Source organism: Phallusia mammillata, chromosome 4 (assembly GCF_965637545.1).
Source record: "Phallusia mammillata chromosome 4, kaPhaMamm4.hap1.1, whole genome shotgun sequence".
Classification (NCBI taxonomy): domain Eukaryota; kingdom Metazoa; phylum Chordata; class Ascidiacea; order Phlebobranchia; family Ascidiidae; genus Phallusia; species Phallusia mammillata.
The window spans coordinates 14,789,625-14,807,156 of record NC_137255.1 but is presented as its reverse complement, the minus strand read 5'-3'; positions in this window follow the sequence as shown (position 1 = coordinate 14,807,156).

Sequence of the window (17,532 nt, the reverse complement as noted above, 5' to 3'; positions counted from 1 at the left end):
ATTATAGTAATAACGAATTTTTGGAGCGATTAAAGAATTTTCAGCAAAATAACTTTTGCTTCGGGCCTACGCATTTTAGCAAGCACAGCATTATGGCACAATCGATTTATTGACGTTTGCAACTTAATTTAAACACAATCCGAAAATAAGAAAATTATAAAATTTGGCACAAATGTACACCAGAGCATACTTAACATTATAGTAATAACGAATTTTTGGAGCGATTAAAGAATTTTCAGCAAAATAACTTTTGCTTCGGACCTATGTATTTTAGCCTGCTCAGCATTATTGCCTTGTGACACAACAAACCACTAATTGACGTTTGTAACTTAATTTAAACACTTTCCGAAAATAAGAAATGTATAAAATTTGGCACAGATGTACACCAGAGCATACTTAACATTATAGTAATAATGAATTTTTGGAGCGATTAAAGAATTTTCAGCAAAATAACTTGTTTTCGGACCTACGCATTTTAGCCAGCTCAGCATTATTGCCTTGTGACACAACAAACCACTAATTGACGTTTGTAACTTAATTTAAACACTTTCCGAAAATAAGAAATGTATAAAATTTGGCACAGATGTACACCAGAGCATACTTAACATTATAGTAATAACGAATTTTTGGAGCGATTAAAGAATTTTCAGCAAAATAACTTTTGCTTCGGACCTACGCATTTTAGCCAGCTCAGCATTATGGCCTTGTGACACAACAAACCACTAATTGACGTTTGTAACTTAATTTAAACACTTTCCGAAAATAAGAAATGTATAAAATTTAGCACAGATGTACACCAGAGCATACTTAACATTATAGTAATAATGAATTTTTGGAGCGATTAAAGAATTTTCAGCAAAATAACTTGTTTTCGGACCTACGCATTTTAGCCAGCTCAGCATTATTGCCTTGTGACACAACAAACCACTAATTGACGTTTGTAACTTAATTTAAACACTTTCCGAAAATAAGAAATGTATAAAATTTGGCACAGATGTACACCAGAGCATACTTAACATTATAGTAATAACGAATTTTTGGAGCGATTAAAGAATTTTCAGCAAAATAACTTTTGCTTCGGACCTACGCATTTTAGCCAGCTCAGCATTATGGCCTTGTGACACAACAAACCACTAATTGACGTTTGTAACTTAATTTAAACACTTTCCGAAAATAAGAAATGTATAAAATTTAGCACAGATGTACACCAGAGCATACTTAACATTATAGTAATAATGAATTTTTGGAGCGATTAAAGAATTTTCAGCAAAATAACTTTTTTTTCGGACCTATGTATTTTAGGCAGCTCAGCATTATTGCCTGGTGACAAAAGTAAAATAATCTTTTTTTTGTCTAAGATCCCAAAAAAACTTTGTCTGTGGTGCGGTAATAATTGTTTTGGTATATTGCAGCATACACTGAATATTCAACTGAGAAATTTTTGAAAAACATTTGCAAATCATGGGAAAACGAACTACTCCAGTAAAGTACGAGATGGGTGTCAGTGGAAAGCAGACAGGGTACCTCCGTGCTGAAGCTTCACCCCTTCCTTCCGTGTTGTTGGTGACTGACAGCAACGGGAGGAACCTTGTTTACCCGCGGGTGGTATCATGTAACAGTGATTCATTCGTTTTTAATGCTATTTCTCTTCCAGGTGGTCATATCGACCATGGATGCACCGAACTGGAGTTTGGGCGAAAGTTCAGCAACGTCGACTTTGTGGTGTTAGCACTTGGCTCTAACGACGTTGATTCAGGCAAATCCATCGCCTGCGTCGAAGCAGCTTACCGAAGCTTGGTTGAGGCGTCTTGCAGCGTGTATCCCCAAGCGCAGGTAGAATTGAGTTAAAGTGATTTACGTTTACACTGTGGTATATTGGATAGAAGTAACAGTCAAGTATTAATTGATCAATATGGACGTCTATTTTTGTAGATAATTGTGGCTGGAATTCTTCAACAACGGGGAAATCACGGGCACCTTGTTCCAGAGATCAACAAGGTGTTGCGCAACCTCGCCACGGGAATGGGCATCAGCTTCTTGGACTTTACCATCGGCCATAATCGAGAGCTTTGGCACGACCGCCTTCACTTGTCTGACGTCGGTTTGCGTCATTACATGGCCAGTCTTGAGGCTCATATTCATGCCCTTCTTGCTGCTTCCAGCGTCCCAAGTAAATACTCATAAAATACTTTTGTCTCAACATAAGGTTTGATGGATGATCCCGAAATATAGTCCTAAGACATTTCAATTTTTAGAGAAGTTATCCGATTTTGCCGAAAACAACGCGACAAAGGAAACAAAGAAGAAGAAATTCCGAAGACGGCTGTGTTTTGGATGTGTGGCTGATCACATTCGCCCCTCATCCAGAAAGGTCAATTTGCGGATTTCCCAGACTTCTTCCATCTTTGGTACCGTCAGAAGAGTTTCTGCTGGTGGAGCAAAGGGTAAGGTGACCTTGGTTGCTGGACCCCCGCGCAAAGCCGACAGTGGAGCAAAGGGTAAGGTGACCTTGGTTGCTGGACCCCCGCGCAAAGCCGACAGTGGAGCAAAGGGTAAGGTGACCTTGGTTGCTGGACCCCCGCGCAAAGCCGACAGTGGAGCAAAGGGTAAGGTGACCTTGGTTGCTGGACCCCCGCGCAAAGCCGACAGTGGAGCAAAGGGTAAGGTGACCTTGGTTGCTGGACCCCCGCGCAAAGCCGACAGTGGAGCAAAGGGTAAGGTGACCTTGGTTGCTGGACCCCCGCGCAAAGCCGACAGTGGAGCAAAGGGTAAGGTGACCTTGGTTGCTGGACCCCCGCGCAAAGCCGACAGTGGAGCAAAGGGTAAGGTGACCTTGGTTGCTGGACCCCCGCGCAAAGCCGACAGTGGAGCAAAGGGTAAGGTGACCTTGGTTGCTGGACCCCCGCGCAAAGCCGACAGTGGAGCAAAGGGTAAGGTGACCTTGGTTGCTGGACCCCCGCGCAAAGCCGACAGTGGAGCAAAGGGTAAGGTGACCTTGGTTGCTGGACCCCCGCGCAAAGCCGACAGTGGAGCAAAGGGTAAGGTGACCTTGGTTGCTGGACCCCCGCGCAAAGCCGACAGTGGAGCAAAGGGTAAGGTGACCTTGGTTGCTGGACCCCCGCGCAAAGCCGACAGTGGAGCAAAGGGTAAGGTGACCTTGGTTGCTGGACCCCCGCGCAAAGCCGACAGTGGAGCGACAAAAACAGGAAAGAGTTCAAGAGTTGTGTCATTTCTGGTACCCATACTCAACGTCCTCGTACTTGCAATAATCTGCCTTGGCCTGTTTACTTTGTTTTATTTCGCATTTATACCTGTGATTTTTAGCCTGATACCACTGCCACGTCGGTTTCGAGGATCAATGTTGAAGCGAAAGCAAAGTGGTCAAAGAAAACATCATCGGAGAAGGAAATATTTGAAACAACAACCAGGTATCAATTTGCATTTTTGTTCTCGTTTGCTACAACTGCCGACATTTGTTAAAACTGGGGGTGGGCCACAAAAGGCAAATATTGCTGAAACTGTTGAAGCCATTTCGCGTTACATGAAATTGCAAGATTTACCCGAATTGAATCGTGAGCATAGTTTAGCATTTCTTCGCGATAGTCATTTGTGGAAAAATTTGTCAATAATGAAACGTTTGAGGCTTTTAAGAAATTTTTGCATCAAGTATCGCGACGCAATCTGTCAAAGCTTATGTTCAGTTCGTAAAAGCGTTTTGGGCAGCAGTCTTTTATTTAGGGACCAAAATAAGATTGACAACACTGCGATTATTGCATTGGCAAAGTCATTGGACTATTATCCTAACGTTTCAAAGTTGCCGTACCGGGCGGTGAAAGCGTTTTTAGAGTTATCCGGTTTAGCTGTAAATGGAAAAAATCGATTTAGAGTCTGCAGTAGATGGATAAACGACTTGAAGTTTAGACAAGCAGTCCAACACTGTTATAATGAAATAAATGGAGATTGCGATGTGGTTATTAACCAAGCCACCAGTAGTCCCGTAACTGATTTACTAAGCAAATCAGTTCTGTATTGTATATGTCAAACCCCTTATGACGGTCGATTAATGGTTGAATGCGAAACTTGCTCACAGTGGTATCACCCTAGTTGCGTATTTGATTGTTGTTCTCCCGCAGTTACGTTTTCAGCTGTCGAATGGCATGGTACACATATGGTTTGTCTCAATAGTAAGCACCGGTTTAAATCATTTTATGAGCACAAATTAATTACGAATAATTCGCCACTAGCTGTCTTAAGTGATGTGTCGGAAAGTTTGCCGACATGTGATTTTTCTGTCGTTTCATCTATATCACCTGTTGACTCATGCGCATTACCTTCTGTAAACGATCCTTTGTCTCCCACTGTTACTAATAATAGCAGTAGCACATTGGCCTCGAATGTTAAGGAAATTAAACTAGACGAATCCGATCAAGCTCAAACCAAGGAATGTGTTGATAGTACATGTAACGATATTTTGGCTGAAGATTGTTTTTTCGATGATGCTTTTGATCAACTTAACGAGGCAATAAGATCAGATTACAAGCACATTGATGATATTAACATAGTTGAAAAGTTTGTCGTTTCCTTGCAAGAATGGCACTCTATGGTTAAAAATAGAACAACAAATCATTTTGGCAGTTCACGCTACGTTGAAATTACTTTGCATTACTTGCGCCAGATATATAGCGGATGTGTGCCTAATGTTAAAAATAATTACTTAGTTGACCCAAGTGGAGTTGTTGCAATTTCCAAATCAGATAAAAGGTACAAGGAAGGTTGGATAAATTTTTACTGTGGTCATAGAAATTGTGAGAATTGCAATTGCGAAGTTAAATTTGTTGTAACATTTTGGTCGTTTGTTGACAGAGTTGAAGGGCATGTTGAAATAAGTGGTAAAAGAAATCACAGTCCCGGATGTAAACGTAGTAGGCGTTGCTGTGGGCCAATGAGGAAAAAGCTTCGCAAATCTTTACAAAACCAAACCGCTGTTAAAAAATACAGGGAAATTTACGATACCTTGAAACCGGAGGAACGATGGTTAGGGGCCCACACTTTTTTACCGTCACAATCTGTATTAAATAACATTAAAAGTGAAAGTAATTATGGTCACCGAAAAAGCAAACTCTGGTTTATAAACCTTAATTCAATTCGACTAGAAATGAACGAAAAACAAAATCGTTTTGTAAGAGTAATTAGTTTACATCCCCCAATGGTAATCCTGTACACAGATGCACAGATAAAAATCTTTCATCGCACTTGCATGTTTGACGTGGTTTACTTCGATGCGACCGGAAGTATTTTACGCCGCCTTCAAAATTACTCTGATTTCCAAGTGTACACATTACTTATACGAAACCCGACAGCAGGCGGCACACCACTACCAGTTGCAACGTGTGTAACAAGTCACCACGACGCCAATACAATTAGCCACTTTTTGGAAAACTTTTTATTTGATGCGGTAAAAGTGTGTGGAACGGCAAGAAAACCCAAGTTGGTAGTAATTGATGGCTCAATGGCAATGTGGAACGCTGTTTTAAAAGCAATGTGTCGCGAATCGCGCTTGGATTATTACAGGCGTTGTTACAGAGTTGTAACAGGCCTACCTGACGATTCCGACTTGCAAAAAACATTTGTTACCAATTGCTATAGCCACGCTATGAGAGCAGCAAAAATTTTGTGTGGTAAATACTGCAAAAACAAAACTTTAGTCACAACCTATTTGTTTTGGATAAACGTCATGTTTTCGTGTTCGACCGTTAAAGAGTTAGACGAAGCAGTAGAAAGTTTTTTTATTTTAACCAACAGTGAAGCTTCTTCCTCATTGGTCGAATTGCATTTTGAAAGACTTAAGTCACAAGGTCAGTCGCAATCCGCTCGGTTCGACCATGACAATGACGGCAAAACGGTTACAGACGAAACCGACTATTTTTTTACTGCAAAAGCATCGGACAAATTACAAGAACGCCATTCGCCATTTTACATCAGATATAGACGTAAATTAGATACCGTTATTGAAACGATATCTAATTCTACGCCATCGACTCCGGAACATAAAAATGTGTACAAAAATTCTGAAATTTCTAACAAGGTTTTGGAAATAACTTTAAGTAGAATCTGTTCAACTTCAAAATTAATGCTTGGAGATTTGTCCAGACATATGCGCAAAGGCACAACGTCAAATGACCAGTCGCAAATGTACAAACAACATAGTGATCACTGCAATAACCTTAAACTACTAGGCCATCAAACTATTTTGCAAAACAACCGAACGCAGGGGATTATTGAACAACATTTTGGAGATTTAAAAACAAATGTGATAGACGGGAAACGAATAGCTAAAATTGATGATTTTGTTGTAAAGTATTATCAAGCCATATTGATTTTGCAAAAACTTTTTTCTGATTCCCACATTTACCTCATGTCCAAAAGGAAATCATCAAATTTGTCGAGCAAGAAACTATTGACGCCTGTGGTGGAATCCAAGTTTAAAAAAAGAAAACGCAAACCCACAAGTTATTATTCTTCAGATTCTGCTTCAAAGCAGTTACAATACCGCAATGAAACATTTTTTAAAACCTCCAAAAACACAGGAATGTCCCCAAGTCCTTTCACGGCCCGATTTGCTTTTTGCCCTGACCCGGAACTAATGATTTCAATTTGCAAACCTGTTGTAGATTTTATTTGGCACCAAATTCTCCACAACACCCACTCCATATTTGATACAGCTATAATCACCAAATCGCGCCATTCATTGTCATGGTTGGACTTGTGTTCGGTTTGCCCCAAACCCAGGGGGAAAACTTACATTGCTCTGACTGAAAATTTTGCGCGTTCCCACAACGATGCGACGCTTGGGTGGTTAACGGATAAAGTTGTAGATTGCTATATTACTAGAACTGTCGCCATATGTAATTCGATTTTACCCGGTAAATTTGCATGTGTGTCAAGTGTTTTAGCTGCTGAAATTTTGAATGGAAAAACATTTAAAAACTTGCAACGGGCTTTGGGTGGAATAATGAACAGTAATGGACAGATATGTGAAAATGTTGTTTTACCGGTTTTGTACGAAAATCATTATGTTGTGCTGTGGTTCAGTCAGCTGACTAATACACTAGTTTTTTACGACTCAAATGTTTGTGCTAACGATAAATTGGAACGTTTAATCAGACAACACATGATTCCAGTGTTTAAATCCCTTACCGGCCAAAACGTTATATTGAAAGGTGATTGCAAGGTTGTCCAGCAAGATCAGTCTAGTTGCGGGTTGTGCGTCTGTTACACAGTTGATCGCCTTGCATCAGTCATTCTTAATATAGGCCATGCGAACTTTGACGTCACAAATTATCGAATTTGGGTGGTGTACGCATTAGTTCAAGACTCATTAAGTTGTAGTTTAAAAATTCACTCCACTGAAAAGTGACGATAGTCAACCTACGATTAAGGTCGTGCCTAGGAAGCGTCGTCGCCTCAACGCATCTGCCGTTGCAACAACGGAACGAATAGTTTACAGGAATATAGATTTTACGCAGTCAGACAAGGGAGAGGTAGTGGCGCTTTCTGGTCCAGAGATACTTGAAGCTTCCGTAGCAGAAGTTTACGAATTTGTCAATTGTCAGCTTTTGTCCGCTATGTCAAAGTCGTTTGAGGTCGGCAAACATGAACTTGACTGTTATCGTTTATGCCTTTTTTCGAAAAACCGCAGAAAGCAGTTGACTGGTTACAACTTAAGGTCAACTTTGGAAAAAACATCATTGTTAACAGAAACGTTTCAAAACCTAATGCGATTTTTAGATTATTCACTTTGTCGATTTCGCGTCCGACAACGTCTTATGGGTAAGCAAGTGTATAGGGAAACAAGTGTTTGCAAGGAGTTGAAGTCTGAAATAGGTATCCAAGGAAGCATTATTCACAGTATGCTTCAGGCTGAAACATTCGACATATCTTTTTTTACCAACAATGTGTTGTACATGGAAGCAGCCATTTACTACTTAATGCGTGTCGACAGGTTAACGTATATGCAAGCGTCTCAACGAATAGGAATTTCGGCAGTAGCATATGTGAATAAAATGTAAATTGGTACCGTTTTTTGTTGTGTGAATTGGCATTTATACAAATTAAGTTAAATTAAGTTGCAAACGTCACTAAGTCGTTTGTTGTGTCACAAGGCCATAATGCTGTGCTTGCTAAAATGCATAGGTCTGGAAGCAAAAGTTATTTTGCTGAAAATTCTTTAATCGCTCCAAAAATTCGTTATTGCTATAATGTTAAGTATGCTCTGGTGTACATCTGTGCCAAATTTTATACATTTCTTATTTTCGGAAAGTGTTTAAATTAAGTTACAAACGTCAATAAGTCGTTTGTTGTGTCACAAGGCCATAATGCTGTGCTTGCTAAAATGCGTAGGTCCGAAGCAAAAGTTATTTTGCTGAAAATTCTTTAATCGCTCCAAAAATTCGTTATTGCTATAATGTTAAGTATGCTCTGGTGTACATCTGTGCCAAATTTTATACATTTCTTATTTTCGGAAAGTGTTTAAATTAAGTTACAAACGTCAATAAGTCGTTTGTTGTGTCACAAGGCCATAATGCTGTGCTTGCTAAAATGCGTAGGTCCGAAGCAAAAGTTATTTTGCTGAAAATTCTTTAATCGCTCCAAAAATTCGTTATTACTATATTGTTAAGTATGCTCTGGTGTACATCTGTGCCAAATTTTATACATTTCTTATTTTCGGAAAGTGTTTAAATTAAGTTACAAACGTCAATAAGTCGTTTGTTGTGTCACAAGGCCATAATGCTGTGCTTGCTAAAATGCGTAGGTCCGAAGCAAAAGTTATTTTGCTGAAAATTCTTTAATCGCTCCAAAAATTCGTTATTACTATAATGTTAAGTATGCTCTGGTGTACATCTGTGCCAAATTTTATACATTTCTTATTTTCGGAAAGTGTTTAAATTAAGTTACAAACGTCAATAAGTCGTTTGTTGTGTCACAAGGCCATAATGCTGTGCTTGCTAAAATGCGTAGGTCCGAAGCAAAAGTTATTTTGCTGAAAATTCTTTAATCGCTCCAAAAATTCGTTATTACTATATTGTTAAGTATGCTCTGGTGTACATCTGTGCCAAATTTTATACATTTCTTATTTTCGGAAAGTGTTTAAATTAAGTTACAAACGTCAATAAGTCGTTTGTTGTGTCACAAGGCCATAATGCTGTGCTTGCTAAAATGCGTAGGTCCGAAGCAAAAGTTATTTTGCTGAAAATTCTTTAATCGCTCCAAAAATTCGTTATTACTATAATGTTAAGTATGCTCTGGTGTACATCTGTGCCAAATTTTATACATTTCTTATTTTCGGAAAGTGTTTAAATTAAGTTACAAACGTCAATAAGTCGTTTGTTGTGTCACAAGGCCATAATGCTGTGCTTGCTAAAATGCGTAGGTCCGAAGCAAAAGTTATTTTGCTGAAAATTCTTTAATCGCTCCAAAAATTCGTTATTACTATATTGTTAAGTATGCTCTGGTGTACATCTGTGCCAAATTTTATACATTTCTTATTTTCGGAAAGTGTTTAAATTAAGTTACAAACGTCAATAAGTCGTTTGTTGTGTCACAAGGCCATAATGCTGTGCTTGCTAAAATGCGTAGGTCCGAAGCAAAAGTTATTTTGCTGAAAATTCTTTAATCGCTCCAAAAATTCGTTATTACTATAATGTTAAGTATGCTCTGGTGTACATCTGTGCCAAATTTTATACATTTCTTATTTTCGGAAAGTGTTTAAATTAAGTTACAAACGTCAATAAGTCGTTTGTTGTGTCACAAGGCCATAATGCTGTGCTTGCTAAAATGCGTAGGTCCGAAGCAAAAGTTATTTTGCTGAAAATTCTTTAATCGCTCCAAAAATTCGTTATTACTATATTGTTAAGTATGCTCTGGTGTACATCTGTGCCAAATTTTATACATTTCTTATTTTCGGAAAGTGTTTAAATTAAGTTACAAACGTCAATAAGTCGTTTGTTGTGTCACAAGGCCATAATGCTGTGCTTGCTAAAATGCGTAGGTCCGAAGCAAAAGTTATTTTGCTGAAAATTCTTTAATCGCTCCAAAAATTCGTTATTACTATAATGTTAAGTATGCTCTGGTGTACATCTGTGCCAAATTTTATACATTTCTTATTTTCGGAAAGTGTTTAAATTAAGTTACAAACGTCAATAAGTCGTTTGTTGTGTCACAAGGCCATAATGCTGTGCTTGCTAAAATGCATAGGTCTGGAAGCAAAAGTTATTTTGCTGAAAATTCTTTAATCGCTCCAAAAATTCGTTATTGCTATAATGTTAAGTATGCTCTGGTGTACATCTGTGCCAAATTTTATACATTTCTTATTTTCGGAAAGTGTTTAAATTAAGTTACAAACGTCAATTAGTGGTTTGTTGTGTCACAAGGCCATAATGCTGAGCTGGCTAAAATGCGTAGGTCCGAAGCAAAAGTTATTTTGCTGAAAATTCTTTAATCGCTCCAAAAATTCGTTATTACTATAATGTTAAGTATGCTCTGGTGTACATCTGTGCCAAATTTTATACATTTCTTATTTTCGGAAAGTGTTTAAATTAAGTTACAAACGTCAATAAGTCGTTTGTTGTGTCACAAGGCCATAATGCTGTGCTTGCTAAAATGCATAGGTCTGGAAGCAAAAGTTATTTTGCTGAAAATTCTTTAATCGCTCCAAAAATTCGTTATTGCTATAATGTTAAGTATGCTCTGGTGTACATCTGTGCCAAATTTTATACATTTCTTATTTTCGGAAAGTGTTTAAATTAAGTTACAAACGTCAATAAGTCGTTTGTTGTGTCACAAGGCCATAATGCTGTGCTTGCTAAAATGCGTAGGTCCGAAGCAAAAGTTATTTTGCTGAAAATTCTTTAATCGCTCCAAAAATTCGTTATTGCTATAATGTTAAGTATGCTCTGGTGTACATCTGTGCCAAATTTTATACATTTCTTATTTTCGGAAAGTGTTTAAATTAAGTTACAAACGTCAATAAGTCGTTTGTTGTGTCACAAGGCCATAATGCTGTGCTTGCTAAAATGCGTAGGTCCGAAGCAAAAGTTATTTTGCTGAAAATTCTTTAATCGCTCCAAAAATTCGTTATTACTATAATGTTAAGTATGCTCTGGTGTACATCTGTGCCAAATTTTATACATTTCTTATTTTCGGAAAGTGTTTAAATTAAGTTACAAACGTCAATAAGTCGTTTGTTGTGTCACAAGGCCATAATGCTGTGCTTGCTAAAATGCATAGGTCTGGAAGCAAAAGTTATTTTGCTGAAAATTCTTTAATCGCTCCAAAAATTCGTTATTGCTATAATGTTAAGTATGCTCTGGTGTACATCTGTGCCAAATTTTATACATTTCTTATTTTCGGAAAGTGTTTAAATTAAGTTACAAACGTCAATAAGTCGTTTGTTGTGTCACAAGGCCATAATGCTGTGCTTGCTAAAATGCGTAGGTCCGAAGCAAAAGTTATTTTGCTGAAAATTCTTTAATCGCTCCAAAAATTCGTTATTGCTATAATGTTAAGTATGCTCTGGTGTACATCTGTGCCAAATTTTATACATTTCTTATTTTCGGAAAGTGTTTAAATTAAGTTACAAACGTCAATAAGTCGTTTGTTGTGTCACAAGGCCATAATGCTGTGCTTGCTAAAATGCGTAGGTCCGAAGCAAAAGTTATTTTGCTGAAAATTCTTTAATCGCTCCAAAAATTCGTTATTACTATATTGTTAAGTATGCTCTGGTGTACATCTGTGCCAAATTTTATACATTTCTTATTTTCGGAAAGTGTTTAAATTAAGTTACAAACGTCAATAAGTCGTTTGTTGTGTCACAAGGCCATAATGCTGTGCTTGCTAAAATGCGTAGGTCCGAAGCAAAAGTTATTTTGCTGAAAATTCTTTAATCGCTCCAAAAATTCGTTATTACTATAATGTTAAGTATGCTCTGGTGTACATCTGTGCCAAATTTTATACATTTCTTATTTTCGGAAAGTGTTTAAATTAAGTTACAAACGTCAATAAGTCGTTTGTTGTGTCACAAGGCCATAATGCTGTGCTTGCTAAAATGCATAGGTCTGGAAGCAAAAGTTATTTTGCTGAAAATTCTTTAATCGCTCCAAAAATTCGTTATTGCTATAATGTTAAGTATGCTCTGGTGTACATCTGTGCCAAATTTTATACATTTCTTATTTTCGGAAAGTGTTTAAATTAAGTTACAAACGTCAATAAGTCGTTTGTTGTGTCACAAGGCCATAATGCTGTGCTTGCTAAAATGCGTAGGTCCGAAGCAAAAGTTATTTTGCTGAAAATTCTTTAATCGCTCCAAAAATTCGTTATTGCTATAATGTTAAGTATGCTCTGGTGTACATCTGTGCCAAATTTTATACATTTCTTATTTTCGGAAAGTGTTTAAATTAAGTTACAAACGTCAATAAGTCGTTTGTTGTGTCACAAGGCCATAATGCTGTGCTTGCTAAAATGCGTAGGTCCGAAGCAAAAGTTATTTTGCTGAAAATTCTTTAATCGCTCCAAAAATTCGTTATTACTATAATGTTAAGTATGCTCTGGTGTACATCTGTGCCAAATTTTATACATTTCTTATTTTCGGAAAGTGTTTAAATTAAGTTACAAACGTCAATAAGTCGTTTGTTGTGTCACAAGGCCATAATGCTGTGCTTGCTAAAATGCATAGGTCTGGAAGCAAAAGTTATTTTGCTGAAAATTCTTTAATCGCTCCAAAAATTCGTTATTGCTATAATGTTAAGTATGCTCTGGTGTACATCTGTGCCAAATTTTATACATTTCTTATTTTCGGAAAGTGTTTAAATTAAGTTACAAACGTCAATAAGTCGTTTGTTGTGTCACAAGGCCATAATGCTGTGCTTGCTAAAATGCGTAGGTCCGAAGCAAAAGTTATTTTGCTGAAAATTCTTTAATCGCTCCAAAAATTCGTTATTGCTATAATGTTAAGTATGCTCTGGTGTACATCTGTGCCAAATTTTATACATTTCTTATTTTCGGAAAGTGTTTAAATTAAGTTACAAACGTCAATAAGTCGTTTGTTGTGTCACAAGGCCATAATGCTGTGCTTGCTAAAATGCGTAGGTCCGAAGCAAAAGTTATTTTGCTGAAAATTCTTTAATCGCTCCAAAAATTCGTTATTACTATATTGTTAAGTATGCTCTGGTGTACATCTGTGCCAAATTTTATACATTTCTTATTTTCGGAAAGTGTTTAAATTAAGTTACAAACGTCAATAAGTCGTTTGTTGTGTCACAAGGCCATAATGCTGTGCTTGCTAAAATGCGTAGGTCCGAAGCAAAAGTTATTTTGCTGAAAATTCTTTAATCGCTCCAAAAATTCGTTATTACTATAATGTTAAGTATGCTCTGGTGTACATCTGTGCCAAATTTTATACATTTCTTATTTTCGGAAAGTGTTTAAATTAAGTTACAAACGTCAATTAGTGGTTTGTTGTGTCACAAGGCCATAATGCTGAGCTGGCTAAAATGCGTAGGTCCGAAGCAAAAGTTATTTTGCTGAAAATTCTTTAATCGCTCCAAAAATTCGTTATTACTATAATGTTAAGTATGCTCTGGTGTACATCTGTGCCAAATTTTATACATTTCTTATTTTCGGAAAGTGTTTAAATTAAGTTACAAACGTCAATAAGTCGTTTGTTGTGTCACAAGGCCATAATGCTGTGCTTGCTAAAATGCGTAGGTCCGAAGCAAAAGTTATTTTGCTGAAAATTCTTTAATCGCTCCAAAAATTCGTTATTGCTATAATGTTAAGTATGCTCTGGTGTACATCTGTGCCAAATTTTATACATTTCTTATTTTCGGAAAGTGTTTAAATTAAGTTACAAACGTCAATAAGTCGTTTGTTGTGTCACAAGGCCATAATGCTGTGCTTGCTAAAATGCGTAGGTCCGAAGCAAAAGTTATTTTGCTGAAAATTCTTTAATCGCTCCAAAAATTCGTTATTGCTATAATGTTAAGTATGCTCTGGTGTACATCTGTGCCAAATTTTATACATTTCTTATTTTCGGAAAGTGTTTAAATTAAGTTACAAACGTCAATAAGTCGTTTGTTGTGTCACAAGGCCATAATGCTGTGCTTGCTAAAATGCGTAGGTCCGAAGCAAAAGTTATTTTGCTGAAAATTCTTTAATCGCTCCAAAAATTCGTTATTACTATATTGTTAAGTATGCTCTGGTGTACATCTGTGCCAAATTTTATACATTTCTTATTTTCGGAAAGTGTTTAAATTAAGTTACAAACGTCAATAAGTCGTTTGTTGTGTCACAAGGCCATAATGCTGTGCTTGCTAAAATGCGTAGGTCCGAAGCAAAAGTTATTTTGCTGAAAATTCTTTAATCGCTCCAAAAATTCGTTATTACTATAATGTTAAGTATGCTCTGGTGTACATCTGTGCCAAATTTTATACATTTCTTATTTTCGGAAAGTGTTTAAATTAAGTTACAAACGTCAATAAGTCGTTTGTTGTGTCACAAGGCCATAATGCTGTGCTTGCTAAAATGCGTAGGTCCGAAGCAAAAGTTATTTTGCTGAAAATTCTTTAATCGCTCCAAAAATTCGTTATTACTATAATGTTAAGTATGCTCTGGTGTACATCTGTGCCAAATTTTATACATTTCTTATTTTCGGAAAGTGTTTAAATTAAGTTACAAACGTCAATTAGTGGTTTGTTGTGTCACAAGGCCATAATGCTGAGCTGGCTAAAATGCGTAGGTCCGAAGCAAAAGTTATTTTGCTGAAAATTCTTTAATCGCTCCAAAAATTCGTTATTACTATAATGTTAAGTATGCTCTGGTGTACATCTGTGCCAAATTTTATACATTTCTTATTTTCGGAAAGTGTTTAAATTAAGTTACAAACGTCAATAAGTCGTTTGTTGTGTCACAAGGCCATAATGCTGTGCTTGCTAAAATGCGTAGGTCCGAAGCAAAAGTTATTTTGCTGAAAATTCTTTAATCGCTCCAAAAATTCGTTATTGCTATAATGTTAAGTATGCTCTGGTGTACATCTGTGCCAAATTTTATACATTTCTTATTTTCGGAAAGTGTTTAAATTAAGTTACAAACGTCAATAAGTCGTTTGATGTGTCACAAGGCCATAATGCTGTGCTTGCTAAAATGCGTAGGTCCGAAGCAAAAGTTATTTTGCTGAAAATTCTTTAATCGCTCCAAAAATTCGTTATTGCTATAATGTTAAGTATGCTCTGGTGTACATCTGTGCCAAATTTTATACATTTCTTATTTTCGGAAAGTGTTTAAATTAAGTTACAAACGTCAATAAGTCGTTTGTTGTGTCACAAGGCCATAATGCTGTGCTTGCTAAAATGCGTAGGTCCGAAGCAAAAGTTATTTTGCTGAAAATTCTTTAATCGCTCCAAAAATTCGTTATTACTATATTGTTAAGTATGCTCTGGTGTACATCTGTGCCAAATTTTATACATTTCTTATTTTCGGAAAGTGTTTAAATTAAGTTACAAACGTCAATAAGTCGTTTGTTGTGTCACAAGGCCATAATGCTGTGCTTGCTAAAATGCGTAGGTCCGAAGCAAAAGTTATTTTGCTGAAAATTCTTTAATCGCTCCAAAAATTCGTTATTACTATAATGTTAAGTATGCTCTGGTGTACATCTGTGCCAAATTTTATACATTTCTTATTTTCGGAAAGTGTTTAAATTAAGTTACAAACGTCAATAAGTCGTTTGTTGTGTCACAAGGCCATAATGCTGTGCTTGCTAAAATGCGTAGGTCCGAAGCAAAAGTTATTTTGCTGAAAATTCTTTAATCGCTCCAAAAATTCGTTATTACTATAATGTTAAGTATGCTCTGGTGTACATCTGTGCCAAATTTTATACATTTCTTATTTTCGGAAAGTGTTTAAATTAAGTTACAAACGTCAATTAGTGGTTTGTTGTGTCACAAGGCCATAATGCTGAGCTGGCTAAAATGCGTAGGTCCGAAGCAAAAGTTATTTTGCTGAAAATTCTTTAATCGCTCCAAAAATTCGTTATTACTATAATGTTAAGTATGCTCTGGTGTACATCTGTGCCAAATTTTATACATTTCTTATTTTCGGAAAGTGTTTAAATTAAGTTACAAACGTCAATAAGTCGTTTGTTGTGTCACAAGGCCATAATGCTGTGCTTGCTAAAATGCGTAGGTCCGAAGCAAAAGTTATTTTGCTGAAAATTCTTTAATCGCTCCAAAAATTCGTTATTGCTATAATGTTAAGTATGCTCTGGTGTACATCTGTGCCAAATTTTATACATTTCTTATTTTCGGAAAGTGTTTAAATTAAGTTACAAACGTCAATAAGTCGTTTGATGTGTCACAAGGCCATAATGCTGTGCTTGCTAAAATGCGTAGGTCCGAAGCAAAAGTTATTTTGCTGAAAATTCTTTAATCGCTCCAAAAATTCGTTATTGCTATAATGTTAAGTATGCTCTGGTGTACATCTGTGCCAAATTTTATACATTTCTTATTTTCGGAAAGTGTTTAAATTAAGTTACAAACGTCAATAAGTCGTTTGTTGTGTCACAAGGCCATAATGCTGTGCTTGCTAAAATGCGTAGGTCCGAAGCAAAAGTTATTTTGCTGAAAATTCTTTAATCGCTCCAAAAATTCGTTATTACTATATTGTTAAGTATGCTCTGGTGTACATCTGTGCCAAATTTTATACATTTCTTATTTTCGGAAAGTGTTTAAATTAAGTTGCAAACGTCAATAAGTCGTTTGTTGTGTCACAAGGCCATAATGCTGTGCTTGCTAAAATGCGTAGGTCCGAAGCAAAAGTTATTTTGCTGAAAATTCTTTAATCGCTCCAAAAATTCGTTATTACTATAATGTTAAGTATGCTCTGGTGTACATCTGTGCCAAATTTTATAAATTTCTTATGTTCGGAAAGTGTTTATGTACGCAAAACGCTAAAAAATGATAATGCCATGCGTGTATGTAATAATTTTCGTGCATGAAATTTTTTGGTTCTTTGCATGTGATTTAACGTTATCTACGACGAATAAAATCTGTTCAGCATTGCATATGGTGCTTGAATTCAGCCATTATCACGAAGGCCACAAAAACTACAATTCGGTTGTTGTGAAAAGGTGATTAACGACTACGTGAAGCCTTGTGCAGTGAAGCGTAAAAAAAATTCCCTTTAGGGCACATTTCATTCTGGCAGAATGACAATAGTTGTGGCGGTGTGCAACTGTGCATTCTTATTGGTAAAAGTCATATTCATTCTCGAGGAATTTTGCGTCTTTAATGCCGGTGCATGTTTGCCTTTTAAATAACAAATGTTGTTGTACGTTTGGCCGTAAATTGGGCAAGGTCTGAACAGGACAGCACCCACCTTGACCCAACCCAAAGCCATGTCCAGCAAAAATGAGTTCAATATAAGCCTGTGTAGTTATGATTACCAAACATCTTTTGTTATATGATCAAATGATTTGTTTTACAT